The 20,887-nt window shown below is 38.2% G+C and overlaps 1 protein-coding gene across 1 annotated transcript in view; it reads left to right on the top strand.

Moving 5' to 3' along the window:
- The first annotated feature begins 285 nt into the window (after nucleotides 1-285).
- The window catches only part of SESTD1 (SEC14 and spectrin domain containing 1), a 198,827-nt gene continuing 178,225 nt past the window's right edge, over nucleotides 286-20,887 (top strand). Inside the window, exons 1-3 of the mRNA XM_065931855.1 lie at nucleotides 286-412; nucleotides 8,129-8,341; nucleotides 9,075-9,216. The gene's annotated coding sequence lies outside the window, so the exon portion shown is untranslated. The remainder of the gene's footprint in view (nucleotides 413-8,128; nucleotides 8,342-9,074; nucleotides 9,217-20,887) is intronic.

Here is a 20,887-nt window from a genome sequence, read left to right as displayed (position 1 = left end):
CTCACATTTCAAATACTCCAATTTTATTCCACTTTTAAAAATATGTCTTATTCTTCTTTCTTCCATTTGGAATATTGTCAGTAAGCAGTTATTCACACCACTGGAGGAAGTATATATAAACTTCTGCCTATCCCAAAATGTCATTATATTTTGGTTTAGAGTCCCTCTTTACTCATACTTAGTCATGAGTACATCTCATTTCCTAAGAATTCACATTTGAAATAAAATAAGGAAGCCACCCATGGAACTTCTGATTTTACAGGAACTAGGAATTTGTCACTCCTTCCTTTTTTACTCTGCCTTCTCCACCCCAAGAAGGACAAGGGAACATTTTTTAAATTGAGGAGAAATACACATTTTGAAAGAACATCTGCCAAGAGTGTTGCTATGTCTCTGTCAACATTCTTCTCAGGTAAAAATTTAATTAGGTATTTTCTTCTAAACTTCTTGCTTTCAAATTCCTAATCAGTTACAGTTTGTATATAGATGATGAGAATAAAGACAGTTAAGAAAAACAAAGGAGACAATCAAGCAGAACAGGTGGTTCTCAACAAAAACTTGAAATTAAGAGTTGTCTGCAATTGAGAGTAATCAAGAGATAACCATAAATTAAAATGACTTTAATAAATACATAAAAATGTCTTGTTTCTGAAAAAAAAAAAAAATCTTGTTTCTGGATATAAAAGACTCAGTATTTTGAGATATCAATTTTCCTAGATTAATCCATAAATTCATTGACAACCCAGTAGAATGTTAATATACTTTGATCAAAGTATATTTTGACCAAAGTATTTATGTATGTTTCTAAAGTTTATCTGAAAGAATATGCAAATGAAAATAGCCAAGAAGATCAAAATTAAAATAAGGATACTAGAGGGGAGGACTAGATTTAATGTGTTTGAACATGATATGAAGCTGTAATAAAAAACAGCATGTTATGAGCCTGCTAAAAGAGACATATATCAGTGGACTAGGAAAACAAACAGTGATGTTTTAGTAAATGCTAATACTGACATTTTGAATTGGTGGACAAAGAAGGATTAAAACAATTATTTAGAGAAAAACTACAAAATCTTCCTCCTTACTTCACATCAAACTATATTCCAGTTAGATCTATGAATTAAATTTTGAAAGACAAAATACTAGAAATAAATAAGAATTAGTATTTTAGTAAATCTTGGAGTTAGGAAGGCATTTATGAGCATGTGAAACCCAGAGACCATAAAGAAAAATATCTATAAATATACTACTGCATATATTTAAACATTGGAATTATTCATAAAAATATTTCATAATTATGGTCAGAAGTCCAAAACTGGACAAACTTTCATGTTTGTGAAGACAAAGTGCTAATTTTCTAATTTACAAACAGCTTTCTTTTCTAAGAGAAAGGAAAACCAATAGAAAAATTGCCAAAGTATGTAAATTGGAAAACCACAGATGAACAAATATAAATGAACAGAAAGCAATGAAAAATCTTCCATCACCTCACTAATGAATACAGAAACACAAATCTAAATAAGCTTAAAAATCTCATCTGATCAACTTGAAAAAGATGAAAAGAGTTGATAATACAGAATTTGTAATGTAGTGAATTTCGGCACTGTAGGTAGGAATGTAAATTAATATATAACATTTTGGGGGGTAAAGTTGGCAATATTTATTAAAATGTTTCTGACTCAGTTATTTTACTTCTATGATTTTAGGACTTTATTCTACAGAAGTACTTCACATGAATGTTCAGAGATATATGTATAAAGCTGTCTTTATATTATTAAAAATGACCCAAATACCACTGTGGAAGAAAGTATAGCATGTCCTCCTAAACATAAATAAATAAATAAACATAGTAACTTAATATTACATGGTAATTTCACATGATCTAGCAATTCCACTTCTGGGCATATACCCAAAAAAAACATGAAAGCAGGGACTCAGATACTTGTACACCCATGTTCACACCTTATTCACAAATGCCAAAGGTAAAAACAACCCAAGTGCCCATCTGTGAATGAATAAATAAAATATATTACAGTTTGACCCTGAACAACACAGATTTGAACTGCCTGGGTCCATTTATACATGAATTTTTTTCAGTAGTAAATACTGCAGTACTGCATGATCTGTTGGTTAAATCCGTGGATGTGAAGTGGCAATATGGAGGAAACTTGGATATGAAGGGCCAAATATAAGTTACACATGGATTTTTGACTGCATCGAGTGTTGATACTTGGAATGATGTACAAAATGCACTGTGAACTGAAATGAAGAAATGGAAGTGGAAATTGTATTATAGTTGTTTTATATATTTCTTTTATAAAAATAATGTTACATCCAGTTAAGCAAGGGTAAGTCTATGTAACCTATATGATAGAAAAATCACCTTTGTGATTGTCTTCTTGCAAATACGGAGTCAGATCTCACTATACCTATGAGTTGGGTTTCCTGTAAGCAATGAATATTCTCTGCTGTCAGTCATACTAGGAAGAGATTGATTCATCCAGGGACAGAAAATGAGGACATAGTGAGCAAGAATTAATTAGACTGAGATAAGGGAAAGATTTTCCTCCTTTCTCTGGGCTTGAGAATTGTCAGACTAGGAGCCCTGCCCTGTGCTCTATCATATGGAGACAATTTGATGACAAGTTAGGAAGATGTCTTCTCTGGTGCCTCAGAGGGTAAGGCATCTGCCTGCAATGTGGGAGACCTGGGTTCAATCTCTGGGTCAGGAAGATCCCCTGGAGAAGGCAATGGCAACCCACTCCAGTATTCTTGCCTGGAAAATCCCATGGATGGAGGAGCCTGGTAGGCTGCAGTCCATGGAGTCACAAAGAGTTGGACACGACTGAGCAACTTCACTTCACTTCACTTAGGAAGGTGGTGGGCCACAGAAGAGGTGGCGTCACCACTGCGTACAAATGACATGGAGCCGCCATGAGAGACCCTGGTCGCTGTGCTTCTTGGTACCTCAGCACCGTGGATTCTCTTACTCCTCCTTGTACATTCTCACAGTCCCCTTTCTCCTCCCCCTCTTTTATTTCCCCCTGATTGTTTCTTCTCAGCCCTTCCCTCTGCCAATGTTTAAATGAAAAAAGAACTCCTCTCCTTGTCTCACACAGAGCAGTTCCTCCCTATTCTTTGTGTATCACATCTTGGCCAATAACTTTAAGGGTTCACCTTTCAACTCAGTCATTAGTTAAGGTCTTAGGCATCTTTTCATGTGATTTTTGGCCATCTATATGTCTTCTCTGGAGAAATGTTTATTTAGCTCTTATATCCATTTGTTGATTGAGTTGTTTGCTTTTTTGAAGCTGTGTGAGCTGTTTGTGTATATTAGAGATTAATCCCTTGTCAATTGCCTCGTTTGCAAATATTTTTTCCCATCCTGTGGGTTATACTTTAGTTTATGATTTCCTTTGCCCTGTAAAAGCTTCTAAGTTTAATTAGGTCCCATTTGTTTATTTTTGCTTTTATTTTCGTTACACTAGGAGGCGGATTCAAAAAATATTGCTGCAATTAATGTCAAAGAGTATGCTGCCCCTGTTTTTCTCTAATGGCTTTATGGTATCAAGTCTTACATTTAGGCCTTTGATCCATTTTGAGTTTATTTTTGTGCATGGTGTCAGAGAATATTCAGATTTCATTCTGTTACATGTGGTTATCCAGGTTTTCCAGCACCACTTGTTCAAAGTGTTAGTCGCTCAGTCGCGTCCGACTCTTTTTGACCCTATGGACTGTAGCCCACCAGGCTCCTCTGTCCATGGAATTCTCCAGGCAAGAATACTGGAGTGGGCAGCCATCCCCTCCTCCAGAGGTCTTCCTGACCCAGGGATCACACCCAGGTCTCGTGCATTGCAGGCGGATTCTTTACCGACTGAGACAGAGACTGTTTTTTTTCCATTGTATATCCTCACCTCCTTTGTCATAGATTAACTGATGGTCAGTGTGTGGGTTTACTCCCAGGCTTTCTGTCCTGTTCTTGAATTTTCACACACAAGAAAAGGATATTATTTCTTTCCTCTGGAACTTCAGAAATCTACCTCTTGCCCTTGGGGCGCTCACAGTGCACAGAACCAAGGTGTGAGCCCCCGTGTGGTACAACTGATCAGTAGAGCTTGTTTCACTAGCAATCCCAAAACTAAGATGTCTAACTGCATTATCTGTACTTGTCGAATTAATGTTATATGGCTGTGAAGTATTTTCTCAGTGACAATAGACCTACTTTCTGTCTCTCTAGAACCATAAGTTGCCAGAAGTTCCTAGTTTTGATGGATCTCCCTAATGGGATCCTTCTAATAAAACTGGCATTTGATTTTCTCTGTCATTCATGCTGCAATTTATTTTTTGCTAGGTTTTAACTGAAAACATCCACATATTTCCTCTGGAGCTATAATGCCAAGGAGCCGGTTATAGCATTAGGCATACTTTCCTGCTCATCCTGAAAAGAAAGCCAGGGAATTTTAATTCTACCTGTTTCCCACCCCACCCCCAGATTTAGAATGTAAATTCTTTATATATATTTATGAAACAAGACAAGTGATAGCAAGAGCAGTACTCAGTAATTGGAAAGTCAGTTACCTTTTATCTCTTGGTTAAAAAGAGGAAGTAGGTCAGTTCTTTGTTAATATTATTAGCAAATACTATTTATAGGATGATACAAATTACTAGGAGAAAGACATTGTAAAGTTGATTTTCAAGCAAGAGGCAATAGCTAACTTATTCTTTTTCTTAAATATATTAAGAATGCAGTGACCAATTTTTCAGTAATCAAAGTTTGAAATTTTTTTTGTTCAAACTAATTTTTTTAATTAGTTTTCTTTTTTTTTTATCCCTTACCAAAAAAACTAACAAAAACTAAACTCAGCAAGCCATTTTCACTACTCATATCAAGCACCTGCTGGAAGTGTTTGTTCAGATGCATTTGTTGCTATTCAGTTGCTAAGTCGTGTCCATGCATCTGAACATATTTCAGCCATATACCACAAGTATATGTGATAGAGGAAGAAATATAAATGTGAGAATAAAATATTTATGGCATGGAATTACTCATGCCCATTTGTTTATATAGCCTTCTGTGTGTGTTTCTACCACAGATATGAAACAAATTCGAGGAGATCCCTCTGCATTTGAGTCTTCTGGTGAGGAAATTTAAATTGCCCATCTACTAATTTTTTTGCATTTGAGATAAATCATGAGGTATTTATAAATACCATTTCAAAGGCTAGGAGGTGATGTCTGTGTATTTGGCTTATTACTAAATCAAGAGGAAGTTTGTTTTAGAAGCAATATGATTCTCCAACAGCCTCCATGTTTGCGTACATCAGAATTGATGGCAGTTTGGAAGCCAAATACAGAAGCAAACATTTCTCAGGAAGAACTACAATTTGCTGCCATCCATTGCTATCAAACTCTAGGTGAAATGTTACCGAAAGCCTACTTCTCAGCCTTGATCCTAAATGACTTAGAATGCTGGTGACCTCATCCTTTAATGTTTAAAAAAGGAGGAAACTGTATTTCAACTAAAGAGGCTAGCAAACATTAAAACTGCTCAAACTGGAAATTTCCACAACATCTGACAACACACCAAAAGCCGCTGAGACAAACATGCTTTCAAGTGCTTCCAGTTTCCTGTGCTCTCTGCAAGTACTTCAGTTTTTCAACCTGCTTCTGGAGAACGCTGGCCACGGTTTCAGGGAAAATGCTTCCGCGAGTATTGCTCCTTGCTGAATCTTGCCCAGACCAGGGAGATCCTAGACGCTAGCCTGTGGACAACTGCTGCAAGTGAAGTCAGGAATCTGATCTTCAGAAGCAGCTTTTAGGTCTGTCATTGTCCCAGAGTCCATGAGCTTTTAGACTGGGAATTAAAGAACACTAGAGGTTGAGTGCCTAACTCCTATCCGAAACTTAGAAACATCTTCAAAGATGGCGAGAACTCAACTCTGACTTAGCACTTTTTCAGTAGTTCTTTGCTTGCTGTTTCTACAATTAATGAATGCCCCTTCAGATTCTGCAGTTCTGTAAATCCATAGATGATTTAACCTGAATCATGACTCTATTACTTGGTAGTTAAGAAGAATGACTACGAATGGGATAGACTCAGTAAAGTTGAGTCTCCCAAGGGTATTTGTCAGTTATTGCTGATCCATTGGACTTCTATGGCCCTCAACCCTCAATTCTTTATATTCCTGAAACATTTGAGTCCTTTATGTGATATCTTTTCAGAATAGATCAGCCAATTTAATTTGTAGTTACATTAGTTACACTGCAACCTGAACTTAGATTTTTGATGTCACAACTCTTGGTAGACTCCTCTAGAAGATGATCATAGTAATAACTAGCCTTTGGCGAGCTCTTCCTATGTGGCAGCTCTTTTACAGACATCATCCGTCACAGAAATTCTGGGAGACAGGCACTAATATTAGCCCTACTATACAGATGATTAAACAGAATCAGAGGGATTAGTTACTATCCCAAGGTCACACAGTGGTTGAACTGAGACCTGAACCCAAGCAGTATAACTGCAAAAACTGTATCTCTGTAAAAGTCCAGTAAGGTGTAATCCCCTGACCAGAATGTCTGGGAAAAAAATTAAATGCTCCAAGTAGTAGGATGACTGAATACATTATGTTTTACCCATGCCATGAAATATCAGGTAATAATAAAACAAAATAATGGTTTTATGAATATATAATGGTATGATAAAATGTTAAAATGTAATATTAAATGAAAAAGTACTGCACAGTAAAATCTCAATTTTGTACTTAAGAAAAATAGATAATAGAATGCCAATGTTGATTATCTCTAGAAATTGGATGAAACATGATTTTAGTTTTTTCTTTATGCTTCTCTGTATCTTCTAAATTTTTGGAAGTGACCATCATCAGGAAAGTGAGCTCAGTCATGTCTGACTCTTTGCAATCCCATGGACTATACAGTCCTTGGAATTCTCCAGACCAGAAACTGGAGTGGGTAGCCGCTCCCTTCTCCAGGGGATCTTCCCAACCCTGTGGAAGTAGCCATATATTACCTTAAATTCAAAAAATTAAGGTATAGTGAAACGTAAAAATGTTTGAAATTAGCTTTTCCTAATTTCTAGCATTGAAGAAAAAGGAGTCTGTTTCTGTTTTGTCTGAGACAGTGATGTCCACCTCTACCCAGAGGTATGTGGCCTCTTATCCAGACCTTTGTCTGGATTAGACTCCTTAATTTTCATAAGAAAATGTCAATTCTACCACCAGCTCAGCTGACACTGATAGATGTGTCCTTCATTGTCCTCATAGATTATCTATACTCGAGCATCTCTCCACAGAAGATAACCTTGAACTCTGCTGTCCCAAACAGATAAAGAGCTTGATTACTTTATATATGTTTATATATTATATTCATATGTATTATTTTATCTGAATATATAGTATATATTTATCTGAATATATAGTATATATATATAGTATATAATATATAGTATATATTCAGATAAAATTCCCAGATGGCCATATAGTTTATTTCTCTGGGACTTAACATTTTATCATTGATCCTTACATCTGTATTCTACAACCACCTTGCCGAGCTCCTCACAAAATTATGTTTGCTGAGCTGAGTTTAGCCCCGAAACCATGAGCTTGCAGTGAAAAATCTTATAAGTAAGAGCCCTATTGCATTAAATGTAGAAGAACTGTTGAAACAGTTGTTCACCATATCATTACACTATAAAAGGGAATTTTTCCCAAGTGAAAAGTCATCATGATCTTTCTAAGCAATGGGTTTGTTTTAATCTTATGGATATTATAATTTGTATCATCAATTTAAAAATTACAGGCCACAAATAACCCTCTGTCTTAGCTGCTGTAAAGCCCTAGGCCAAATACATGGTGTTCCTCCAACAAATGTCCAGATGCTTGTTTGTTGAACTGATCTCTGATTTTCTTCTGGCATTGACTTTCTCCTTTTTTTCTATTTTCATTTATATGTGCTCCTTCAAAACATATGAGGAAGGGGGAGAGAATAAATAAGTGGATAGATAAATGCATAAAAGCAAATTTGTGTTAGGAACTTATGGCTATGATCTCAGATCAACACAATGAACATGAGAGTTTTCTACCTTCATCTGTTTTTCTGGAACAATTTACAGAGATTCAAGAGTTGGTGACATGATGTGACATGACAAATGGAAGATTTTCCCCACCACTCTTTGGTTTAAAGAAAAATGACAAGAGTCCAAGTCCCGGGTTCATGTACTGCTCTGACCAGATCCATTGTGACACTGGGAACACCCTAACATGAGTTGTTTTCTCAGGAAACAGGCCAACTGCTTTGATCTCAAGTGGACAAATCAGAAAGGCAGGTAGGAGTGACTTTTGTTTCTCTGTTATTTTACAAGCTCAAATTCTACATTGCATCAAGTTGTTTCACAAGCTCCTATACTTACAAACTTTCAGCTTCAGAAAAGTGAACACAAAGCCCCAAATTAGAACAAAGGCGTGCAGACTCTGCCTTCCCTGCAACAACAGTTTCTGATCACTTGAGCAGAGCCCTCTTGCTCCTGGTACCAATAAATGTACCTGCTCATACTTGAGAGAGCTTCTGCAGTTGCTTTCCCCATTACCGTGTCCTCGCAGGATTTCCATCATCTGTTGTTTTTCCATTGAGTCTTTAAGTAAGGTGTTTCACCTTCCTCTGGAGGCAGCACTTGATCTTTCTTTCCAGACAGCAGTGTGGCCTGTCTTAACATTCTTTCCAGAACAATTTTTCTCTGTAAAATGCTGAGTCACTGAAGGGAGCAGGAAGACATTCTGTGGGCCGCAGTAGTCAACTGAGAAAACAGGATCATTTCCCAGGACTTAAAAGGGTACTTTCAAGAGTGAGCAAGTTCGAAAAGTGGGCAAGAAGTCCGTCCAGGGTGAAAGGCACAGACTCCTTTTCACACAGTCTATAGAAGATTCTGTTTCATAAATGAAAAAGGTGTGAGTGGAAAACTCCTTTATTTTGCAACAGCGGGATAGTGCATCAGCCCTGGGCTGGGATTGCAGAGAGTTCTCTTGAGTTCTTACCCTTTATTTCTGGCCTCTGCCTTTCAGTTTTCACCAGTTCAATGGGAAGATGACCTCTGCTCCTACTGTGAGAGAAGGATATCGACAGAATGTATGGGAGTTCTGAGCTTTTGGACACCTGGATTTGACGGTTGATCTTCAAATATCTACTGCTTCAAAATCAGTCTAGGTACATTTGAACTTTTTATTTTGTATCTCTCAAAGGCTACTGAATTAAACTTTTTAAGATAAAGAATGAAGTGGGCAGGATATACAGGACAGTTCTAACACTATAAGCTTTTAAAATGGAGATTGATGGCAAGCAACTTCTTGTGAATCAAATATATCGCAAAATAAAAACAGTTTAAAAATGATTATTAGCCCTACCCAAACTCAGGGTGGCTTCCCATACAGTAGTGTGAGTGATATTTCAACAGCCTCCTTTTGAAGCCCTTCCCATATCCAAATCATCACACAGCTACCGTTTGAGTAGCGTGGTCTCATTATAAGTATATTATCTTACCCATCCTGGTTAGAACCATATGAGGTAGGTATAATTACCCCATATTTCCAATAAGAAAACTGAGGCTTATAGAAGTTAGGTAACTAAAAAAAAAAAAAGTTAGGTAACTTATCTAAAATTATGAGACAGTAGAAACGGATGTCTGGCCTAGCTGAACTCAAAGCCACTCTATTTCCACTGTTTGGCTGGCTAATCCGCTACACTGATCTCTATCTAACTTCCTACTTGCAGTCATTCTATGGAAAATGTGTAGTTTGCAGCTGTATTCTTTAATCATTCACTGTATATCTGGTGATGGTACACAGCTGTCCAGGCTTTAATTTCCTCAGGTCTAAAATTTGGATAACAATGCCTACCTAATGTTAAAACCATTAAATGAGATAATATATTTAAAACATGGGCCAGTGTCTGGCTCGTACTAGTTGCTTAATAAGTATCAGAATATGGCCATATCATCTTTTACTTGTACTAAAACGCTCCGGTATTGAAATTCTTTATATGTGTTCTAGTTCCCCCACCCAAAAAAAAAAAAAATCTATGGCTCATATTCCTTTGTAACCTCCTTGTGTCAGCATGCTACTGATTACATGTTCTGGAATCTAAATGTATACTGAGTTAAACAGGAAGGAAATCAATTACCTCACATAGGAGGATGGTCAGGGCAGGCTTGAGGGGTGGCTGATTGAACAGTTGACAGTGTCATTAAGGAGCTAGAATCTTTCTGCTCCATGATGGACAGAATCTGCTTCACCCTAAGGTTTGTTACTGTCCCTGGTGAAAAGGGCTATGGTTGCCTACAGTACCCAGAAGTAATCACATTTCATTTCTATCTGAGAAGAAAGAAAGGCTATCTCACTGTGGTTCTACAGCCGTCAACCAGCTAATCTTTCCTTGCCGAACCATTCACTGCTAAAGGGAGGTGAGTTTTCAGGATTGATTTGATTCATCATCTAAAGGGAAGTAGAATTTGTCCACAACCCTCCCCAAAGTTTTATACTGTAGATCTGAATGAGTGAAAGAACAAGCTTATTTATGAGTACAGGTAGAAACTCTAGTAATATCCAGAAAAGAAATGGTGAATTGTCACAGAAATAAACTTAAGTCTATTTGATTTCAGAGCCCAAAATGCCTCCATGCCATTGGTTATACAGAAAGGAGTGGTAAGAGTAAGCCCTTTACCACATTTTTGCTTTAGATCAATTCTGCTGTGACACTGATTAGCTTAAATCTCTAAGTATACTTCTCAAGGACGGATGACACTGCATACAGAAGAAAAACTATACCCTTAACACATTATCTATAGCTGGTTCCCCACAAGATGATTTAGGTGGTACACATTTACCGCCTTAAATGACATTGAATTACAGAGGCCTGAATCCTTCTGATACTATCAGAGCAAAAGCCAGTTTAATGCTCTGAGTCTGTAACACTTTCTAACAGGTGTAAACCTCCCTTTAATAAAGACAGGCTTAGAGCTTTAAAGGACATCACCTGGACTTTTAAACATTGTTTTGTCTTCCCTTCAAATAGTTTTTCAGTTACTTTTTATTCGTGATAAACAGTAATAGTCCTGGGGCTTCCCTGGTGACTCAGTGGTAAAGAAACCGCCTGCCAATACAGGAGACGGGTCCGTTCCCGATCGGGGCTTCATTCAGGATCCCACATGCCCTGAAGCAGCTAAACCCATGAGCTACAGCTATTGAACTTGTGCTCTAGAGTCTGGGAGTCGCAACTACTGAGGCCACGTGCTGCCATCACTGAAGTCCCAAAGTCTGTGCTCCGCAGCAGGAGACGCCTCCGCAATGAGAAGCCCATGCGCTGAAACTGTAGAGTAGCCGCTGCTTTCAGTACCTAAAGAAGAGCCTGGGCGGCAGTGGAGACCCAGAACAGCCAACAATGAATTAACTGGCTTTTTAAAAATTGCTCTTTCCATTTGAGGTAGTGATAATTAGGAAATAATATGAAATTTCCTTTGAAAGCAAATCTAAGGAAAACAAAATCAAGTGAAAGAGTAGTTTGGAGAAAGGGTTATGCATGGATGTTAAAAATTATGAGGCAATATGTAGTGGTATATGAATAAGGAAAAATATGAAAGTGTTTTGAGAAGATTAAAGCTTGCAAAGCATTTACCTGGAGAAACTAGAGAATGATTGCAAGAGTAATTTAAATTCAAGACTAAAGAAATTGCTAGCGCAGAGGGTAATTACTTCAGGAGCCACAAGAGGGCAGTGGATCAGTGGCTGTAAAGCCAGTTTGGTCAGTATGTCTTCCTTACCAAGCCCTTGTTCCTTAAACTGTGGTCCACACAGCAGTATAAACATCACCTGAGAGCTTATTGGAAAGGTAGTGTCTCTGGCCTCATCTCTGGACTACTGAATCAGATATGCATTCTAATGAGATTCCTACTTAATTCTTATGCACATTCAGTTCAGTTCAGTTGCTCTGTTGTGTCCAACTCTGTGACTCCATGGACCGCAGCACACCAGATTTCCCTGTCCATCACCAACTCCTGGAGCTTGTTCAAATTCATGTCCATCAAATTGGTGATGCCATCCAACCATCTCTTCCTCTGTCACCACCCTCTTCTGCCTTCAGTCTTTCCCAGCATCAGGATCTTTTCCAATGAGTCAGCTCTTCGCATCAAGTGGCCAAAGTATTGGAGCTTAAGCTTCGACATCAGTCCTTCCAATGAATATTCAGGGTTGATTTCCTTTAGAATTGACTTGTTTGATCTCCTTTCAGTCCAAGGGACTCTCATGAGTCTTCTCCAACACCACAGTTCAAAAGCAAGGGTTCTTTGGCGCTCAGCCTTCTTTATGCACATTTGAGTTTGAAAAGTACTGACTTTGGCTCAGAGTTTTGGTTCCCTTTTGGCTACTCTTCCTGCTGTGGAACAGGGCTGGCATGGTGATAATTTTGAAGAAGTACATTTGCCACAGAGTCTACTATGATGTTGTCAGATTACTTATGTTTGAATCTCAGTTCCTCCTCTCACAGTAGCACTTGGGTGAAAAACTGCATTTCCAATACTTATAACATTTCTTTAATGAACAGATGCTCAACAAATGGATGGATAAATGAATAAACCATGCAGACACAGAGAAATCATCTTTCCTAACAGTGTTTCTGTGTTCTTGCCATCCTTTATTTTGTTAGTTTGATGGAAGATGAGGGTTTATTTGTGTCTTTTAGTATCAACTGCTTTAAATCTTTTTGTAACAAGACAGGAAGTAAATGTTCCCACATGTACACATATCTGTTCAAATGTTTCTGGCACATTTGGGTGAGCTTTCCCAGGGCTTTCCTCTATATTCTGATATCTGCTCCTACTAATATAAGACCCTGGGTGTGCAAGCCATGTACAGATTGAGACAAGTAGAGTTTGAAAGAAAGGGTTCACATTCTGATCATTTTATAGATTTCAGACCATCTGGGCCTTAGGGAAATTGAAGTAAAAGAATAAAACCTACTTGTGTTTCCTTGCTTAAAAATCAATAGGTTATTCCAGGAAAATATTAAAAATGACTTGTATACTTGGGGGAGTAGAGCTTTTAGTAAAATACTAAAAGAATACTTTCAGTATTTTCCCTTTTAATAGGTACAAGTGCAGGATATTGAAAAAGCAGTAGAATGCTTCAAAAAGTCTAAAATATAAGGCCTCTTGCCTCTGTAGGCTTTGTGTGTTTTCCAATCATTCACCCACTACAAATCAATTTACAGTTGAATGGTTTCTCCATTAGTTCTGGTGCCGGAATATATTGAGAGGAAAGAGAAGTCTAATTGATGGGGTTATTCCTGGGCTGAGGTGAATCTCCCAGGCTCCATCCTTGAAGCTTTACAGAGTAACTGACCAGCAGTTTGAGAAGGAGGTTTTCATAACCCCAACCATAAAACCAGTTCATAAACTCTCCCTACGATTAAAACCTAAGTAATGAGATACCCCTTCCTCCTTTCTAAAGCGGCAACCCTGTGATTTTTCTTTCATTTCATTTTTGCATTCATCCACTCAACAAATATTTTTGAGTAGCTGCTAAATGCTCGGGATATAGAACAAAAAAAAGTCTCTGCTCTGGGGAAACTGACATCTAGAATGTGAAAGAGGAGAGAGACGACAGCCAAAGAAACAAAGATTAATTTTATTAGTTACAGAAGAAGGAAAAGCTGGGAAATGTGATTGTGCATGTGGAACACGTGCAAACTTAGAATGACCAACAGGCAAAGACTCTGAGAATGTGATATTTGCTCCAAGACTCGAATGGGAGTTAGCAGAGCAAGCCTTGCTGGAAGAGTCTTCTAGTAGAGATCAGCTACAAAAAATCCCCAAGGCAAGATCATGTTCAGCATGTTTGAGGAACAAAAAGAATATCAAACTGTGTCTGTATCAAATTGATTAAGGTCAAGTATGGTATGTATAAAAATATACTCATGAAAGTTCATGAGTGTAGTGGAGGGTGTAGGAAATGTCGAGATGACTTGATAGCACAGTGTCATGAGCCCAGAAGGCCCAGGCTCTGCTGTGATTCTACTTGTTCATACTACCTGTGATTAATTAGTGGTTTAGTGGTTGTAGGGAAAGAAAGGTGCTTTGCATTATTGGGGCTGGGTTGACTTAAGTTTTGTTGATGCTCAAAAGTGAACCTATTGGAATGGTGTTCATCATGAGCTGCATTGGTGTCTTATCCTATCAATTTATGTTGTTACTTTGCACACTGAGTTATTTCAGAAGCTGCTCAATCATGGTGGCACTTACAGAGAAAATTGCAACATAAAATTCCAACCCAACCATGAAATGTTTTAGATATTAAATTTTTGAGACCTATCAGTAACTGTTATAATTAGCTCCTGCTGAAAATTTGTATTTTTTCAGAGCATCATTACTCTTCATAATTAGCTCTATAATTTCCCCATAGAATATGATCCATTTTATTTGAAGTGCTAAAATCAAACACAAGTAGTTGATCACTGTCTATCTGTAATTTGCATTGCTCTTTATCCAAGAAAATATTAGTTTTTGTTAGCCAGATAGAGATCTATTATGAATGTCAATGTAACTTAATTAAAGCATAATATTAATCATAAGACTATCTTCCAGACTCAAATACTTCCTCAATGATGTTTACTTGTCTAGAACTTAGCTGATGAAATGCAAAAATAAAATTGGATAAAGGCATTTTGGTGAGTAGGGAGATTTAACAAAAGCCTTTCTTAATGAAAAAATAACGTAATAGAAAGTACAGAAAGAATTGTACCTACTAAATTATGTTCAAAAGAATATCACAGTAAAATAAGTTGTTTTGCTCATTTTATATCTAAGCATTAAATAATATTTATTAAATTTCTGCATTTCATTGAACTGTTCTGTAAGTTAGTCAACAAGACATAGCTCATACCCTCTATTAGTTTTTGCAAATTTTATTCATTTTAATATAAAATGCCTGAGCAGTTTTAGGCGTTAGAAAACGTTCTGCCATAATCACTACTTTTTGCATCATTTTAATGTATGTAATAGCGTAAAAAACTGAAGTGTATTCTATATTAATGAGGGTGAGTGCAACTTCTTTGAGGAAAATTGTCCATTTCTTTAGAGAAATATTTTAATGGATCTCTGGTTAAGCAAGATAAGGCCCAAAACTTGGTGCTAATGTACTTTTGAGGTCGTGGGCGCATTCAGGTAATAAGGTATTACGGAGAGACAGTAATTCTCTCTGTAATTAAATAAAAGGCTGTCTTCCATAAATGTAAAGATTGTTATAGTAACTTACTTGGAACTTCCTGGCTGGGGCTGTAGTTGTCCTAGAAACAGAGTTGTCATCCTGAAACTAAAGAGGGAAAGAGAAAGCTTAGCTAATGAGAGGGGCCCCAGCTGTGAGAGAGACAGTGACGAGAGAACACCCCACAAAAGAACCATTTCCTAGCCATCCTCAGAGCGTTTGGAAACCACACGGCACTCCTAGCAGTCTCCCGGGATGAGGGCTGGAATTACAGTGTTAAAGGGAAGAATGACTCCAGAAGGTAGGAGAAGTTTGTGTGCGCTCGGATTGCACCTTAAATTGTGCCAGCTGAAATGCTTTTGGATGGAGACAGCAAAAAACTCAACCCAAATTGAATTAACCAGTAAATGGGAATTTGGGGCTCAAAAGGCTACATCTTCATCCAGAGACTGTGTGGGGGTTGAGGCAAGATTCGGGGTACAGGAACCTTTGAGAGATGGTTCTTCAAGTTCCTGCCTTCCCTCAGGTTGGCTATCAGCCTCAGACGCTGCTCCTCATTCACACCCAAGGTAAGGGAAGAGGCAGGCTTCCCCAGCCACTTCACAAGAAGAAGGTCACGTGCTGATCGCCCAGGCCTGAGTTACCTGAACTAATAAAGGTGTCAAGGGAACAGGTTTACTCCGATTGGTTTAGCTGTGTCAGGTCTAAGCCCTGTACCTGGAAATGGAGTCAAGCCTGAAGAAGAAAACTGTAAGTCGCTCAACTGTGTCTGACTCTTTGCGAGCCCATGGACTGTAGCCTGCCAGGCTCTTCTGTCCATGGAATTCTCCAGGCAGGAATACTGGAGTGGGTAGCCATCCCCTTTTTCCAGGGGATCTTCCTGACCCAGGGATTGAACCTGGTCTCTTGCATTGTAAGCAGATTCTTTACCATCTGAGCCATCAGGGAAACCCAGCAGTCAAGCCTACTGAGGCAGAATAGTATTAAGGGAGCCAGGGAGGGTGTTTGGAAGACAACTTTGGTTTTCTTTGTAAGATCTAACAAGCTTCCTGAGCTTTGGCTTCTGGAAGAGTTTCAGGAATGAATTTTAGGTCCACTCAAATTTCAGTGACTAGTCAAGAAAATTTAGTTTTACTCCTCTTTCCATAGCTAGTATATAATAAAATCATCTTAAATTTAACAATTCCATTTTCTCAGAGTTAAATAATACCCATTTAAACTATAGTATTTTTTTTTTTTTGAGTGAAACCTACCATATTTAGAACTAAGTGTTAATGAGCAATTTGAAAGCATTTAAGAATCAGTAAACTCAAGAATTCTCATGAAGACGGCAGGTGGGTACTGAAGAGTTTGCCAGTCTTGAGACAGCACGGGGGGCTGGCTTCTCATCCCCCCAGACAGAAGCTAAGGTACACTGCCCACATACCAGCTGGACAGCCTGAAAAGGGAGCCCAGCTGGGGAGCGCGGCAGGATTTTCCAGGACTCCCTTGGGCATCCTTGCACCCATTCATGGGGCTCTCCCAATGGAATAGCCAAAGTCTGAGCAGCAGGAAGCCTGCCAGCAGTGCACGGTCGGAGTGATGCTTCAGGCAGCAAGCAGTGTTTTCCAGACGCAGAGATTTGCTTAGAGATTTGCATGGGAACTGTAGACTAGCTGTCTATTGCTGCTGACTAAAGAGCATACATATGTGGCTGGAGCCCTTCTAGACGTGAATGAGAGAATTCGGTTCGTATTTGCTTTAGCACAGTGAAGAAAACTAAAGAATAATAAAGGTGAAGTTTTTAAGACTCAGGAGACCCTGGACTCGATGACAGGGGGAGGTGGAGATTATTTCACTTTCATGAAAGATCTCCTTTTGACTTACACTGAAGTCTGTCTGGCCAACGCTCTCCTTCTAAAGTCTTCCGTGAACTTCACTTGGTAGAAATCCATTGTCTATTGAACAAGATCTCCAAAGATTAAAGACATGAGTTTTTGCATTTTGAAGAATGTTAACTCCCTTCATTATGAACTCAGTCAGAAAAACAGGACAAAGTTGGGTAGTAAATGCATTATGTATGTGAGTTTGTTTTTAATTTATTTTTGAATAATTTTCACCATGCTGGTTCAGATTGACAGATAGCTCATGCTATTCTGTAGCTGCTGCTTTAGACTGTATTAGCCTTTTCTGAAAGAAGTCAGTTTTTCACCTGACTCCCTGACTTTGACAGAAGAATATACTGGACTGTAAACTCATCTCAACTGTTGCAGAGATTTTCTACTTAAAAAATGCCTGCCTCACAGGTGCTAAAATCACTACCCCTATACCTCACAGCTTAGAAGAATTAATTTTCTTTTGAGAAAATGAAGGAAACTTCTAGGAGTTGCCTTCTAAAATGTAAATATCACTGACAAAATTCTTGTATTTAGCCAACTCACGTCTGGTTTATATAGAATGTCTCGAGTTTTAATTTGTTATCTTGCACATTCTATCTGGGGGTGGTACCTAAGGTTTTATTTTTCCCCATTCTATCTGAATTCTTTATATTTGAGTTGCTCCTCCTTGCTATGGGCTTCCCTTGTGGCTCAGCTGGTAAAGAATCTCCCTGCAATATGGGAGACCTGGGTTCAATCCCTGGGTTGGGAAGATCCCCTGGAGGAGGGCATGGCAACCCACTCCAGTATTCTGGCCTGGAGAATTCCATGGACTGTATGGGGTCCATGGGGTTGCAAACAGTCAGACATGACTGAGCAACTTTCACTTTCACTCCTTCCTATAGACTTGACTGTAAAATTTTAACACACACACATTCACACACACCTGTTCATGCAACTAATCCCCTGAGGTGTGTGCCACAAAGCCCCACTTTATATTGATGTAATTATAAACTCATTGACAGTAGTCATGCATTTTAGCCCTCCTGAGATCAGTGTCACATCCTATTCTTGCTATTCTGTATTGCCATTTTCTAACAAGAATAACAAAATGTTACTCTGTTGCTAGGTAACCTTGGCAATTTTGTAGTAGCCCTCTACTTTCATCATTCCTCTGTGGTCAAAATATAATTGCTTTTCTTCTGAAACTTTTTTCCCATTCATGGCTGCCATTGTCATCGGATAACTGTCATCCTATTATTCTCACTATTGAATTCAGTGATGAGAAAGAAGCCACAATTTGCTCATCCTTCCACAGAATAGAAAATTGACATGTTCTTATGATGCATTTGTGTGCTTTCAGAGAAAGAGTTCCTCTCTTAGAGGTCACGTTCCAAAAGAAGGCTTTCAGCACTTGGCAACCCTTCCTCTCTAATTTGCCTCCTCTTTACAACCCCTATCATAATCCCTTTCTTTCAAGAAGTAGGTTTGTGGCTAGAGTATGATCATGTTTTGTGTACAGTGATTACGTTCTGACAGAAAGTGAAGTTATTTTGTAGATGCTTCACCATGAATGATGCTCAGTCTGTGAATTTAGATACATCAGCAACAATAAAAGCAACAATAACTGTGACTTTAGCTGTGGGCCTATTGTGTGCCAGGCACTGCTCAGTGACATACGTTATCTGATAAATCTCCATAAGCTCTGTGAGATACTGTCACTCCCATTGTGTAGATAAGGAAGCTGAGACTCAGAGAGCCCAGATCATAGGCTTAGTGGGTAGCAGAACCAAGGTTTCTTCATCGACGATGTCATTGATTATGAGAAGTAGCATCAACTTAATAACAGCTTAATAATGTAAATGATAACTGGAAGATGAATCTTGAATTCAGAAATACTAAACTGGAAAAACATGCACATTAGAACCAAGAAAATACTACACATATGTGTGTACTTAGTTGCTCAGTTGTGTCTGGCTCTTTGAGACCCCATGGACTGTAGCCCGCCAGGCTCCTCTGTCCATGGGGATTCTCAAGGCAAGAATACTGGAGTGGATTGCCATGCCCTCTTGCAGGGGATCTTCCCATCTCAGGGGTAGAATCCAGGTCCTTCACGTTGCAGGCAGATTCTTCACTGTCTAAGCCACCAGGAAAGCCAAATATATATATGAGTATATATATCCCTGGAGTAGGAAATGGCAACCCACTCCAGTATTCTTGCCTGGAGAATCCCATGGACGGAGGAGCCTGGCGGGCTGCTGTCCACAGGGTCGCAGACCAGACACGACTGAAGCCACTTAGCCCACATAGTAAATATACACACGTGTATAATGTGCTACCATTCTCTTGCTTACAAACTGGAATTTTCCCCCCTAATTATTGTTCCAAGTAAATCACATGACAGTGTCATCTAATTTCATTGTTTCCCTCCCCCACACCCCAACTCCCATCTCCTTGCTACCATTTTAATGAGGTTCTTTCCAGTACATGCATGCCTAATAAGTATTATTTAAGTTGTGAAAAGGTGCTGTTGCAATTAGTAAATCTGGAGTCAACACCCACCTCTACCACTCATCAAATAAATCATATTAAGGAAGATAATTCTCTGACCTTATGTCTCTGGGTATATTTTGTTTATCCTTATCAAATTTTTGATAGAGATAGATAAATCTATGTGAATGGTTAAGTCTCCCACTAGCCATGACTTCTTTGATAACAAAGTCTTTCTTTTATTTATCCAGGTATTTCGCTATAGTATCTTGCACATACTGAAGTAGGTGTTCAATAAACATTTATTTAATCACATTTGTTAATACAGTTCTTTTCCCCAAATGGTTAATCACAGCATGCTGGTATTATGAGAACTAATCAAGTAATTTGGGGAGAACTTTCCATTTCTTCTGTAAGAATTATCATCTCAGAGCTGTGTTTTCACTTGTCCCTTGAAGATTTGCTTTAAGAGGCAAAGACCCTGCCCTTTCTGAAACAAACCTGCCTTCTCAAAAGTTGGATTCATGTTTTATGTCAATGTATGGCAAAAACCACTATAATATTGTAAAGTAATTAGCCTCCAACTAATAAAAATAAATGGAAAAAAAGAAAAAAAAAGTTGGATTTCTACCTTCTTCCTTAAAGAAGAGAGAAGGCACAAATCAATGATGTAGGGAAAGGTTGAGCACACAGTTAATTTTACTAAGCTTGACTCTTTAGTAAATTGACTTTTTAAAAAGTTTCATGGAATGAAAAGAACAAATTATGTTTGAGTTCTAGAAAAGATTTGAAATTTTATTTATCAAAGATGGTGCATTAAAACTTTTATAATCTCCCCATTTTAAGAAAATAGCCAGTTCAAATGCATAAATTAAGCCACATAAAATGTGGTAGGAGACATCTATTTCCTAGATGCTTCTACTTAGCCAGCAGTGAAACAAACAGAATAGCTTAATTGTGGCATTATTGTTTTGCAAAGTTGCCAGCCAACTAGAAGGAAAGAGATAGGAGATAAGCCTCTAATTTAAATAGGTGATTAGTCATTTAATTTCCTTTGTCTTTTCTTTGTTTTCTATTACATTGCATCTCAGAGTTGTATATAAAATAAACCTAATTAAACTGAAAGGGAAAGTAGAGAGATAGCCTGATTGACAAGTTGGGAGAAAAGCTCTACTTCGAATCAGCATTAAAATAAAGACAAACTAGAAGAAAAGCCTGAACATCAAATATTTGTTTAAACTTTGGGCTTATATTATACTTCATTGACAGTTTTGAATGTTA

Source organism: Muntiacus reevesi, chromosome 3 (assembly GCF_963930625.1).
Source record: "Muntiacus reevesi chromosome 3, mMunRee1.1, whole genome shotgun sequence".
Classification (NCBI taxonomy): Eukaryota; Metazoa; Chordata; class Mammalia; order Artiodactyla; family Cervidae; genus Muntiacus; species Muntiacus reevesi.
The sequence above is the reverse complement of the archived record's forward strand: the minus strand, read 5'-3'. Positions and strand labels throughout refer to the sequence as shown.